Here is a 14,062-nt window from a genome sequence, read left to right on the forward strand (position 1 = left end):
TGAAATACATTTTTAATTGTTTGGATATTGCAGTACGCGTACTGGTGCACATTGCACTGGAATTGGTGGAGGTTCTATTAGATAGAAATACACTTAAAATTAACGATTCCAGGAATTGTACACAATTTTATATTTAATGGTGGGATCCTATTCCTGATCAAATAAGGTCTCTATATAAATAGGTAGTTAAACCAAAGTTTTACCTTTCCCTCTAATAGAATGTTGATTGAAAGTGTGATCAGTATTCCACAAATACAATGAAGACCTAACATCAGCGGGCAGGATATCTAGAGTCGCTCTAAAAGGTGGTGCAAAAGAACTTTCCTACTTTTTTTTTCAAATACCACCATCAGCAACAGGACCATGGTGTTGGTAGAAGTAGGATTGATGTTTAGAGAGAGAGTGCATATTACATCGTGTAACCATTATGCTTTATTTCTTTTGTTTTTAATCAATTTTGATGTCACAAGATTAATGACGCAAACTTAGCTAATGGTAGCACAGATCAATTACAGTGTTTTGAACCTTCAAAGGCACACGGATGATACGGGGGCCTTTCTCTTTCGAACTGCCACTTGTTAATGTGAGGCATGTCCTGTCTCGTGTATTTGAAAGCCGTTTTCAGTACAACAAAAACGCTTATCAACACACGTTCTACAGCTGCATCAGTTCTATGGACAACATATCAAACAGTTTAACAAAGGGTGAGAATGTTTTGTGCAAAACAGTGCATGTTATTCTAAACATGAGATTCCATTCCAGTTGCAGCTGAAAAATAAGACTGTATTGTACACCTTCTTTTCATATTATATTGTATTATACATTTATATAGTGCTTACTACACCTGATGACTCTTGAAGCACCGTACACCTGGGTCGCACGTTCCACTGTTGAGATCAGAGTTAGCTTGCAGTGCTAGTTTTAAGCACAGTTAGTCATATATTATGCAACATTACTAGAGGTGGTATACTGCTTAGTTGCACGCAGTTTCTAGCATAGCGAAACATGTCGTATTACGTATGGTAATCTTCATTACTCCGGGCCCCGTAGTCCTCGACACCTTCATGGACAAATGAGATTTACTATATCTCCGACAGAAAAAAAAAAGAAGGTATGCTGGACCTACCCCCACCCCCCCTCCTGCCGGGAGTACATAAGGGTACAAGTCCCAGCATTTCCTCTGAAATACCAAGCCCAAGATGAAGGCTGGCACAAAGGGAGGGAGGGAGGGAAGCCATGAAGGTGTCGAGGACTACGGGACCCGGAGTAATGAAGATTACCATACGTAATAGGACATTACCCCCAGGTCCCTCCGTCCTCGACACCTTCATGGACAAATGAGACATACCAAAGCAGCAACCCGGCATTCATCCACAAGAAAAAACCTCAACAAACCACCAGGACAGCATAGAAACCCAGAGATTTATTGAGAACACAGCGAACACAACCCAACACCCCCAAAGCAAAACTGCCCTCCTCACCCAGCAAATTAGGAAGGCGATAATGCCGGATGAAAGTATTGGGAGAAGCCCAAGTGGCCACCCTACAAATCTCAGAGAGAGGAACTCCCCGGACCTCAGCCCAAGATGCCACCACCCCTCTGGTAGAACGACCCTGAACACCCACCGGAGGAGGGGAACCAGAAAGAGAGTAGGCCAAAGAAATGACCTGCTTCAGCCAGCGACCAATCGAGGCAGAGGAAGCCCTACGCCCACGGGAAGCAGCCCCAAAGGAGACAAAAAGGGAATCAGAACCACGAAAGGCTGAAGTGCGCTCCAGATAAACACACAAAGCCCGGCACACATCCAGCAAGGACCAACAGGGACCACCCGGGGAATCCAAACCCGTGCCCAAAGTAGGCAAGACCAACTCCTGGGACCGGTGAAATTGAGAAGTGACTTTAGGAACGAAAGAAGAGTCAAGGCGAAGAACCACCCCACCCCCCGAAAAGGACAAGAAAGGCTCACGCGCCATCAAGGCACCCAACTCACCAAGGCGCCGAGCAGAGGTGATGGCCACCAGAAACACAACCTTGAAGGTAACAAAATTTAAGTCAACGTCCGACAAAGGCTCAAAAGGAGGACCAATCAAAGCCCGAAGGACCAAAGGCAAATCCCACACGGGAAAAGAAGGCCTGGACACAGGACGAGAAAGGGAAAACCCATGCAAAAGACGAGACACCAAGTCCTCACCATCCGACAGGGTACCCCACGGGGAATGAAACGCCCTCACAGCCGCCCACTGAGCACGCAAAGTGGACACATCCCAACCCTTCTCGAAACCTACCCACAAAAACTGAAGCAAAGCCTGCAAGGAACAATGCAAAGGGGAAAGGCCCAACGCCACACACCACCGACTGAAATTACCCCAATGACAATCATAAGACCGGAGGGTAGAAGGCCTACGGGAACCATGAAGAGCCACAGCTAAATGCTCAGGGAAGCCACGTCGCCACCACCCCTGCCTCACAACCTCCACACCGACAGCCGCAACCGGAGAAGAGACAGGAACGGGGACAATCGCAGGGGAGACTGGGACAGGGGGAGAAACCAAGGGCCCTGGACCGCCAACAGATGAACCGTCGGAAACCAAGATTTCCGAGGCCAAAAGGGCAGGACCACAACCACCTCCCGAGACTCAAGACACAGGCGGGACAGAAACCGAGGAATCAGCGCCAGAGGAGGAAAGGCATAAAGCAGGCGAGATGGCCAAGGAACCGACAGGGCATCCACCCCCCAACAACCCTCCTGCCGAAACCGGGAGCAGAAGCGAGGCAGCTGAGCAGTCTGCCGGGAGGCAAAGAGGTCCAGAAAGGGATGCCCAAACCTCACGCACATAAGCCGAAACGCAACCCAGGTGAGATACAACTCCAACGGCCCCGGAAAGCAACGACTCAGGGCATCCGCCACACAGTTGTCCACTCCCCGAATGTGAATCGCCGTCAGAGACAGAAGGTGACCCTCCGCCCAACAGAACAGGGGAACAACCACAGCGTTCAGAGAGGCCGAACGGACCCCCCCTTGATGGTTCAAATATGCCACAGCCACCATATTGTCAGAACGCACCAGAACGTTCCGACCGAGGAGCAGGCCACGAAACCCCATCACAGCCCGACAAACAGCCGTCAACTCCCTCCAGTTGGAGGCCCGGCGATACTCCAGGACAGACCAATGACCCTGAAGGGACCGAGACCCCAAGGTCGCCCCCCACCCCAGGGAGCTTGCATCTGTAGTCAAGACCAGAGAAGGGGAAGCTTGCAAAGGGAGACCCTGTGACAGATGTAACCGGGTCGACCACCAAAGAAGAGCCGGGAGGACCACAGGAGAAACAGGCAGAAGGAACTCCAAATTCCCGGACAACAGATTCCAGTGGGACAGAAGATAACCTCACAGGGGGCGCAGGTGGAACCGAGCCCAAGCCACCGTAAAGACTGTCGCTGCCATCAGACCCATAGGACGCAACCAGAGGCGCACAGGAAAACAACCCCCGCTCGAAACAGCCGAGCCAGGGACACCAGGGTCAGGATACGAGGGACAGACAGGAACACATGGTTGAGGTTCATACGAAACCAGGCCCCAATGAACATCAAGTCCTGAGACGGGGACAACTGACATTTCGGAAAGTTGATCAGAGACCCGTGCTGACACAACGCAGAGCAAACCACCTCCCTGGCCTCCAACAACAGGACCCGAGATGGAGCATGGATCAACCAGTCATCGAGGTAGGGATACACCATCACCCCTGAAGATGAAGCCAGGCGACCAAGGGAGCCACCACCTTCGTAAAGACCCTCGGGGCAGAACTCAGACCGAAGGGCAACACCTGGAACTGGAAGTGACGCCCCTGCACACAAAACCGCAGGAAGCGACGTGACCGAGGATGCACCGGAACGTGGTAATAAGCATCCTGAAGATCCAGGGTACAAATGAAGTGACCTGGAAAGACCAAAGCAATCACCCTTTGCAGAGTCTCCATGCAAAAGGGAATCCGAAGAACCCACCGGTTCATCACCCTCAAATCCAGAACCAGGCAGAAACCCCCCGTAAGAAAAATCAGGGAATAGAAGCCCAACCCCACCTCCGCAGGAGGGACCTCCTGAACGGCCCCCTTTAGAAGAAGAGCCTCCACCCCTTGAGAGAGATGAACCCTCTTGGACCGGCAAGCAGGCCAGGGAGTTGGGCGGACACCGGAGTCCGGAGGGGAAACAGAGAACTCCACCACATAACCCTCTCGCAGGACATCCAACACCCAAGCGTCAGAACAGGACTGAACGCGGGCCTCCAGGAAGAAGCGCAGCCGCCCTCCTACCAACAACCCAGGAACCACAGCCAAAGAGTCAGGATCAAGGCTTAGCAGGAGGAGGGGACCTAGCCTTACGATCCCGACCCGACCAGAAGCAAACCTCCCCTGGCCCTACCTAAACTGCTTACGAGAGGAAGGACGAAGGAAAGGCTTAGGCTTAAAGAGAGCAGTAGCTTAAAAGAAGAAGAGTGCTTCTTTTCCTTAAACAGCTTATGCAACTTGTATTCCAACTCCCCCCCAAACAGCATAGAACCCTGAAAGGGCAAACGCAAAGCACAAGCTATTTGCGCATAGTCCGTCTTCCAGTCTTTAAGCACAAGACTATGACAAGCCGCCACACAAGCACCCCCAGAGAGTGCAGCAGCATGCACCATGTCAAAAGAGACATCAGAAAGAAGCTCCACCTGACGCTCAATGTGCCCAAGAAGACCGGAACAGTCCGTGGCATCATCCATCGACTGATAGAGGGACTTCATATCGGACAGCAGAGACTGCGATACATAAGTCCCATACACACTGGCCCTCAAGGCCAGATGGGAGCCAGAATAAACCTTCCGGAGAGCAACGTCAGCCTTTTTATCCACAGGATCCCTCAGCACAGCGTCCTCCGACAAGGAAGTGCGACCCACCAAACTAGCCACAAAAGAGTCAATGGGGATCGAATCCGGGAGTTCAGTAGCCATATCCTGCAGGGAGTAAAGGCGGGTCATAAAGCGTGGAACCAGAATACGATCCGGATCAGCCCACTCCCTCTTCAGAACATCCTTAATAAAGGGATGCACCGGGACATCCAACGTGGCAGAACTCTGAAACTGCCTCAGCAAAGAAACCCCAGAGGTACTGGGAGCAGGCACAGGTTGCAAAATCTCCGGCAGGGCGTCCTTTTCAACATACTTCCCCTTAAGGTCCGAGTCCCCAGCCCAGGCAGACTCATCACCAGAGGACCCAGAGGAAACCGGAGCCGCCACCGTCCCCTTGCTGCGTGCACTACCAGCACCCATCTCCGAAATGGTCTCCCGAATCACGCACTTTAAGCGCGCATCATCACCCCCACCATGGCGTCTGGACCTGGCAGGAGAAGGAGATCGAGAGAAACTGGACGAAGAGGAAGAAGATCTCTCCCTATGACGCCTCTTCTTTGAACATTTGCCCGTCCTGAAAATGAACAGAAGACCAACAGCACGACAGAACAGCAAGCAAGAAGGAAACAGCACCCAAAACCGCTATGCGGTACTCACCACTGCCCCGCGTTTTAACCTGCCAAAAAAACGCCGGGACAGGAATGCCTGACTCCCCTGAGGACGGAAGCCAGGCTGCGGTAAACCGGAAGGCATTACATCCAGCCAGCCAATCCGGATCCGCACAGGAGGCCACGCCCACAAGTAAGCCCAGCAGACCAGGAGGGGCAGCCATCGGGCGAGCGCCGGGCCCACTCGGTCCAAACAGCCCAGCGCGGCCATCCAGCAAGAAAAGCAGTCCGCGCCACTCCCCCAAAGCCCGGCAGGGGGGGAGAGGCCAAAGATCCAGAAGAACGAATCCAAAAGGTAAGTCCAGCGCGGGCGCGTCTTCAAGCTCCTCGCGCTTCAATCCTTCCTGTCAGAATGACAGAAAAAAAGAACAGAGGGAATGCTGGGACTTGTACCCATATGTACTCCCGGCGGGAGGGGGATTGGGGGTAGGTCCAGCATTCCTTCTTTCTTTTTTTCTGTCGGAGATATAGTATATCTCATTTGTCTATGAAGGTGTCGAGGACGGAGGGACCTGCGGGTAATAAGTTGTTAATCATTGTTACTGATGTAGATGCAATCGTTATGTATTGATTTGCATTTGTAATTGTGTCTCTTTTGTTAAAGGGAATGGAGGGCATAAAGGTTGGAATCAGCCCCCTCTCTGCAGGATCACCCCCAAATGTTTTGCCTTTAACCTTCATGTTTTGATGAATTTGTTTTTGTTGGCCTTAGGCCTCTGTGCACTTTACCACTGCTAACTAGTGCTAAAGTGCTTGTTCTCTCTACTCTAAACATGGTAAGGCTGGCTTATTCCAAATTGGTATGTTTAATTTAGTCCCTAGTAAATTGTACTATATGCGCTCAAGGACTCTAAATTAAATGCTACTGGCGGGTCTGCAGCATGAATTGTGCCACTCACTTAAGTAGCAGTTTCAGCATGTCTCAGGCCTGCCTTTGCATTCTATGTGTGCAGTTTAATTGTTGTGTTGACCTGGCAAAATAAACCTTTTTCTAGATCCAAATCCTCCTTTTTAACACATATTAGATACCCCAGGGTAGACCCTGGACAGCCTAGAGGGCAGAGGGAAATGTATTTCAAAAGTAAGACATGCTTTTAAGGATTGCATGTCCTGGTATTGAGAAACTCCTATTTATTTTTCACTACCGCAAGGCCTGCGTTTCCCAAAGAATACTATGGGAATTAGCTTATAACATTTTATAATGTTCAAATGTGAAAGGGTAACTAGTTCATGTTTGGTTTCTCTGGAATCCTAATTTAAAATCCTAATTCATGGTAAAGTCAGATTGCAAAATACAATTTTGAAAATAAAATGCCACTTTTAGAAATTGGGGCTGTGCCCAGCTCCTCCCTCCCAAGATGATAGTGATGAAACTTCCTGGCACACCTAAGCTCCCTTTTGTGTGTGGCTGTCTAGGAGAAATACACTAAGCTCAACTGTCAGCTACCCTCCGTTTTGTGAACGAAGACAGGCTACAGGCACTAAAGGGCTAAGGCAAGAAAATGCTAACTTTCTAAAAGAGAAATAATTTCGACTGCACACCTTCCCTTGTACCTTTTAAGTTTTTGCTAGAATTGCCAGATAAATGCATGCCACACAGCACCTTGTATCATGGCATGTCAAAGATACTACCATAAGTGCCTTAATTTGCGTACCCAGCTGCTTCACTGCTTAGAGAGGAAGAACGATGCCAAAGTGAACCATATCATCCAAAGTAATCTTATTTCTTCTCTTCCCAGGAAATAATCTCAGCTACGCTGAGTTCTTTGGAACTCCGTGAGCTCCGCGTAACACAGAGTGCGGAAAACTCTGCAAACTCCGCAAACTCTCGAGTTCACTGCCCAGACTTTCACAAAAGGCTCTCTAACAAGCTGCTGTACCTAGCTGACCCCCTAGTGGTGTTCCTCGGACCTGGGTTCTTGGTGTGGCTCAGCGAGCTTAAATCAAGTTTTTGGACACTTCACAACTGCAAACTGGTCTGTGCACACTGAGACCATGCTGCTCGCATCAAAAATGAGCACGAGCCACTACCGGCCCATCTCTTCGCACTGCAGCATTGACCACTTTTAGGGGACCGCCAATGCAAAGCTCCAGCCCGTACATCCACAATGACAGGCATGCCGTTCATGCAACACCAACAACCTCCCATGACTTTCTCCTTGCTCCTCATGGCCTTCTCCAACAAGAACGGGGATTTTGGCACAAGACTTGAAAAGGTAAAACTTCAGCAGGTCCAATCTGGGACTGTACCCGGCCCTCATTCCATTGTGGTCATGCTAAACGTTTGAATTTGACCCAGTCCACCACGACCAGATATCCTGAGTTGGTGTTAGATTCACTTTATTCTTTTCAAATTCATAACTATGGTTCTACTGATTGGATTTTTTTGACTTGTTTAATTTAGTAAATTGAGCTTTCCATTTCTATCTTGGTGTGGAATTCTTTTTGTGTGCTGTTTTCAAAGTTTTACTGTTTGAAGTGCTGCACAAATACTTTACACATACCCTCTAACTTATGTTCCACTGCTCTGTGCAAAGCTAGCAGGGAGTTGCACACATGTTAATGTGGGGTTTGCTTGCGCCTTACCCTGACAAGGATTGTGGTTGCTTCTTTACCATGGCTCACACCTTAGTCAACCAGCAACTCAATTTCTCACAATAAGGAATAGAATGTGTAGTATTCTTTTCTTTGGTTGTCCTAATAAAATGAGTTATTAGATCACAGTACTGTTGTTAGCGAATACTTTTGTACGTATTCTGAATCATGCTTATACAGACTAGATCTGTGAGTATCATGGGCAGAGCTCAGTAGGATATACGAAGGTGTTCATCAAGAGAGAGGGATGAGGAATACTTGTCCCGTTCAGTTCCCCAAGGACAATATTGTGGTAATCAAGTAGAAAAGGACACTTGTATCTACAGAAACCATTGGTTCACTTTGACAACCCTCATAGACGCTAGAGATTTTGACGATGCGGTATATTTGTTTTTCCGCCCCTCATCTAGCGACATGGCATAGTCATTGGGTGGTCAAAGGTAAAGTATGCCTGCCTCACCTGAGGCACCTCTGGAGAGTGTAGAAGTGTCCAGAGATCAAAAGGAAAAGGTTCAATGGCCAACCTGCGAGGGAGTTTTAGTAAAAAACAGTATAGTCACCATAAACACATTTATTAAAGAAGGTGAATACTGTAGACTAAAATCGAATGGATATATTCGATAATCGTGTGACTAGATTATCATATATAAAGTTGTTTTTAAAAAGTCGACATGTTTCAGCTCCTAGTGGCCCAGGAGGGTCGGTGGAGCTTTCGTCAGGACATACACAAAAAGTTCTACTTACACCACTTGTGCAGTATTCAAATGCTTAATGGCAATCATGGAAATGTTATCCTGTATTTTAGGAAACAAAAACAACAACGTCATGCTGTTCACATGTAAATTCGAGGCATACCAGACTGTTCAACTAACACAGTCTCTATAACACTATATACATTAGAAAGTGCTATTTTAGGGTGCACAGTGATAAGTGCAAACAGACTCTCAAAATGGTGAAGAAGATGAAAACGGTGAGGGAACACGGGCATAGGTCTCAGTGAAGGACAGTGGAAAACAGGCTTAGGCTAGAAGAATATTATTAAAGCCCAAAAGCCCGCAAATGCTAGCGCGATAGGCGCTGTCAGATTATCAGAAAATGACGAAATTCATAAAGACGTCATGTTTATGTTAAAAGAAAGAAAGAGTCTCACACTCTAGTGTCTAGCGGTTTTAGGAATACGTGCAATTCAGCAAAGGTGTCAGTACATATTCCGAACAACAAGCCCAACAAAATTGCATAACAAGCGCATTGGAATAGTTATCGAGTGCTTAGCGGTAAAGTACCTGAATGCGTGGGGAATATTTCCTCTTCAGGGTGCTAAGGGCCGCTGTATTGTGGTCTCAGCTGTAAGTAATAGATACGCCTTTACAATTAAATGGTGCACCTACAGAGCGAATGGTGTCCTTGGGGACCTCACACTTACCCACGTGTGTTGCTCAAGTAGTCTGTGCTGGCTCTGCCCCTGGAAGTGCCGGGGCCGGCCGGGACAACGCCTTATGACGCTATCCAAAGGAAATAGACAATGTCTATCGGTTGGAAAACAGACTCGCGTCCGGGCTGTTGGCAAGTTTTAAAACCAACGTCCATCTAGATCTAAATGCTTCCAGAATAACGATAGGGAGTATTAATACTTTTATAATATTTTTTATATAATGCTCAAACCTTTACAGGGTCGTTTAAGCAGGCATTTCACTATCAAAGTTATATATGATGAATTAGTGCAAGAATACCTTAGTCAGGTAGGGAATGCCATGATGTTATAAAAAACTCAATCTGATTCGGAGATTAATTTAATCTATGTGCACATTTTGAGTTACCAATTACTCAGGGGGATCAGACATTGGTAGTGTCAATATAGCAAATTCAGATAGGGTAAGGTGGGAGTATGCCGTGAGCTAGTCTGCCCAAATCGCTCAGTAGAAATGATGCCAGGGAATATTATCGTTCATCCCTGACACATGGGTGTTGAGACGGTTCACCCATCTTTGCTCCTTTTCGAAGAGAATTTGTTCAGCATTGGTGTCTCTGTCTTGAAGCATCTCAAGGACCGTTCATCTCAATTCATCACATGTATGGCCAGCTGTAACATAGTGGGCACATAACTTAGTTGTGTTCTTCTTGAGTCTCACATTACTTCTATGCTCTCCAATTCGGACTTTCACTTTCCTGCAGGTCATGCCCACATATTGTTTCTGGCAGGGGCAGGTGATCAGGTAAATCACGTGACTCGAGTTGCAGTTCGTATGTTGACGTTGGGTCCATAGCAATTGGTCAGTTAGTTGTAATGTTTTTGTGTGCCTCGTGAATTTGCAAACTCCACACATCCCGCAGGGATAATGTCCTGTGACTGGGGCCATGTTGAGATCTCGAACGTTCAACGCTGGTCGTCTTGTGCGAGGGCGTGTGTGAACGAGTACATCTCTGATGTTTTTTGTTCTTCTGTTGGCGAATCTGGGCTTGGGCCAGTTGTAAGCGCCAGAATTAATGATTGTCCAATTTTTCTTTATCAGTTTTTGGACCTCATACGTTGCAGGACAGAAAGTAGTGACGCAAGTCACTAGATCTTTTACTGGTTCTTTCTCATAGATCTGCAACAAACAGTCACGTGGTTGGTTGTTTGCCCTCTTTCTGCATTTGGAGATAACTCGAGTGGTGTAGTCTCTGGCTTGAAGTTTTTCACTCAAGATTCGTGCCTGATGTTTATAGTCACTTGTTTTGCTGCAATTGCGTTTATGTCGTAAAAACTGGCTGTATGGAAGATTATCCCTCAAAGGTTGAGGGTGATAGCTCAGGTACGACAGGAGGCTGTTCTTGGCAGTGGGCTTTGTGTACGTCTTCGTTTCCAGTTTTTTATTTTCACAAAAAAGCGTCAAGTCCAGGAAATCAATGCTTTTATTGCTTGCAGTGAACGTGAAATTTAACCAACGATCTTGCCCATTTAGCCAGTCGATGAACATCTGTAGGTCTTGTTTGATGTCCCAAATTAGCAAGACGTCATCGATGTAACGTTTCCAGTATAGTATACTGGAAACGAAAGGATTTTTGTTGTTCAGAACACAGTTCTTCTCAAACTGGCTAACATACAATCCCGCCACCGAGGGGGCAAAGGCACTGCCCATAGAAGTCCCATGGCATTGTAGGAATAGTTGTTGGTTGTATTCAAAATAGTTCTCTTTTAGAGCCATGTGACAACATTCCAAAATGAAATGGCGAAGGGTGTGGTAAGTCCATTCTTCTTGGAAAAGTAAGTCTTCAAGCATTTGCAGTGTTTCATCCTGAGGTAAACTTGTGTATAAGGATTCGACATCTAACCCCACTAGGAGCATAGTATCCGGGTCGAAATCCTTATTTGCAATTTGTATCAAAAGGTCACGAGTATCCTTTAAATATGTAGGTGTCCGTTGTACAACAGGTTTGAGGAACTGGTCCGCAAACTTAGACAAAGGTTCGAGGAGAGAACCAATGCCCGAAACTATTGGGCGACCAGGTGGGGGGAATTGGTTTTTGTGAGTCTTTGGTAAGGAATAAAAGAAAGGGACTTTTGTTGATCTTGGTGTCAAATAGTCGGCTTCCTTCTTCGAAATCCACCCATTCACCTCTGCTTCATGTGTCATGATCGCTATTGTGTTCGTGATTCTCTCAGTAGGATCCGAATCAAGTCGTTTATAAAAGGTTTCGTTAGAAAGCAAGGCGAGGCACTGTTGATTATAACCTTCTTTAGTCAATATAACAACTCCCCCACCCTTGTCCGCGGGTTTGATGACTATATTGTCATTTTCTTTCAGCTCAGTGAGCGCTAGGCGTTCCGATCTGTTCAAATTTTGAAAGGCTTTTTTGTTATGGTCAAGATTGTCAATGCCTTTGAGAATAGCCTGTTCAAAAGCTAAAATTTCCAGGGGGATTGCATTGGTAGGAGGTACAAACTTCGATTTTCTTCGTAGGGTAGTGTCTCCTTCATTGTTTTGAACTGGTGTCCCTTCAAAAAAGGCCTTTAACTTTAGAGTTCTGCAAAATTCTGATAGCTCACACTTAAGTTTGAATGGATCAAGTGGAGGAGTTGGAACAAAACCAAGGCCTTTGTTAAGGATGGTCACTTGATCCGCAGTCAGAGGAACGTCAGATAGATTAACAATTAGGGAGTTTTTTTGTTTGTCACTGATTGGGCTGATGCCATACTCCTGGTTTGCACGTTGGGTGCGTGATCTTGCCAGGTCAGATTTTTCTTCTTGCCTCTTGGTTGGTTCTGGCCTTGGCCTAAAAAAGATTGCTGTGTTTGGTGTGAAGTACTGGCCATCGGCATTTGCATCATCTGGTTCCCCATCTGTGGATTTTGATCCATATTCGTATTATAGGGGTTCATCCATCCGCCGAACGGAGGCATGTAAGGTTGGAAAAAGGGCATCGGATTTCCTTGGAAGAAGAGTGGTCTTTGCCATCTGTTACCTCTATTTCCTCTGTTGCCTCTATTTCCTCGTCTCGGTCCACGGTATCTAGGGTTATAACCACCCCTTCTTGTCGTGTGTTGTTCTTGGTTCCCATCTGAACCATCTGATGACCCACCTGTGGAGTCAGCGTCAGACCCAGACTCAGTTGCGGTGTAGTCCTGCTTCGAATAAGGGTGCATTCGAAGCAGGACTACACCGCAACTTGGGAACCAAGAACAACACACGACAAGAAGGGGTGGTTATAACCCTAGATACCGTGGACCGAGACGAGGAAATAGAGGCAACAGAGGAAATAGAGGTAACAGATGGCAAGGACCACCCTTCTTCCAAGGAAATCCGATGCCCTTTTTCCAACCTTACATGCCTCCGTTCGGCGGATGGATGAACCCCTATAATACGAATATGGATCAAAATCCACAGATGGGGAACCAGATGATGAAAATGCCGATGGCCAGTACTTCACACCAAACACATCAATCTTTTTTAGGCCAAGGCCAGAACCAACCAAGAGGCAAGAAGAAAAATCTGACCTGGCAAGATCACGCACCCAACGTGCAAACCAGGAGTATGGCATCAGCCCAATCAGTGACAAACAAAAAAACTCCCTAATTGTTAATCTATCTGACGTTCCTCTGACTGCGGATCAAGTGACCATCCTTAACAAAGGCCTTGGTTTTGTTCCAACTCCTCCACTTGATCCATTCAAACTTAAGTGTGAGCTATCAGAATTTTGCAGAACTCTAAAGTTAAAGGCCTTTTTTGAAGGGACACCAGTTCAAAACAATGAAGGAGACACTACCCTACGAAGAAAATCGAAGTTTGTACCTCCTACCAATGCAATCCCCCTGGAAATTTTAGCTTTTGAACAGGCTATTCTCAAAGGCATTGACAATCTTGACCATAACAAAAAAGCCTTTCAAAATTTGAACAGATCGGAACGCCTAGCGCTCACTGAGCTGAAAGAAAATGACAATATAGTCATCAAACCCGCGGACAAGGGTGGGGGAGTTGTTATATTGACTAAAGAAGGTTATAATCAACAGTTCCTCGCCTTGCTTTCTAACGAAACCTTTTATAAACGACTTGATTCGGATCCTACTGAGAGAATCACGAACACAATAGCGATCATGACACATGAAGCAGAGGTGAATCGGTGGATTTCGAAGAAGGAAGCCGACTATTTGACACCAAGATCAACAAAAGTCCCTTTCTTTTATTCCTTACCAAAGACTCACAAAAACCAATCCCCCCCACCTGGTCGCCCAATAGTTTCGGGCATTGGTTCTCTCCTCGAACCTTTGTCTAAGTTTGCGGACCAGTTCCTCAAACCTGTTGTACAACGGACACCTACATATTTAAAGGATACTCGTGACCTTTTGATACAAATTGCAAATAAGGATTTCGACCCGGATACTATGCTCCTAGTGGGGTTAGATGTCGAATCCTTATACACAAGTTTACCTCAGGATGA

The sequence above is a fragment of the Lissotriton helveticus genome, chromosome 4_1, assembly GCF_964261635.1.
Source record: "Lissotriton helveticus chromosome 4_1, aLisHel1.1, whole genome shotgun sequence".
NCBI lineage: Eukaryota > Metazoa > Chordata > Amphibia > Caudata > Salamandridae > Lissotriton > Lissotriton helveticus.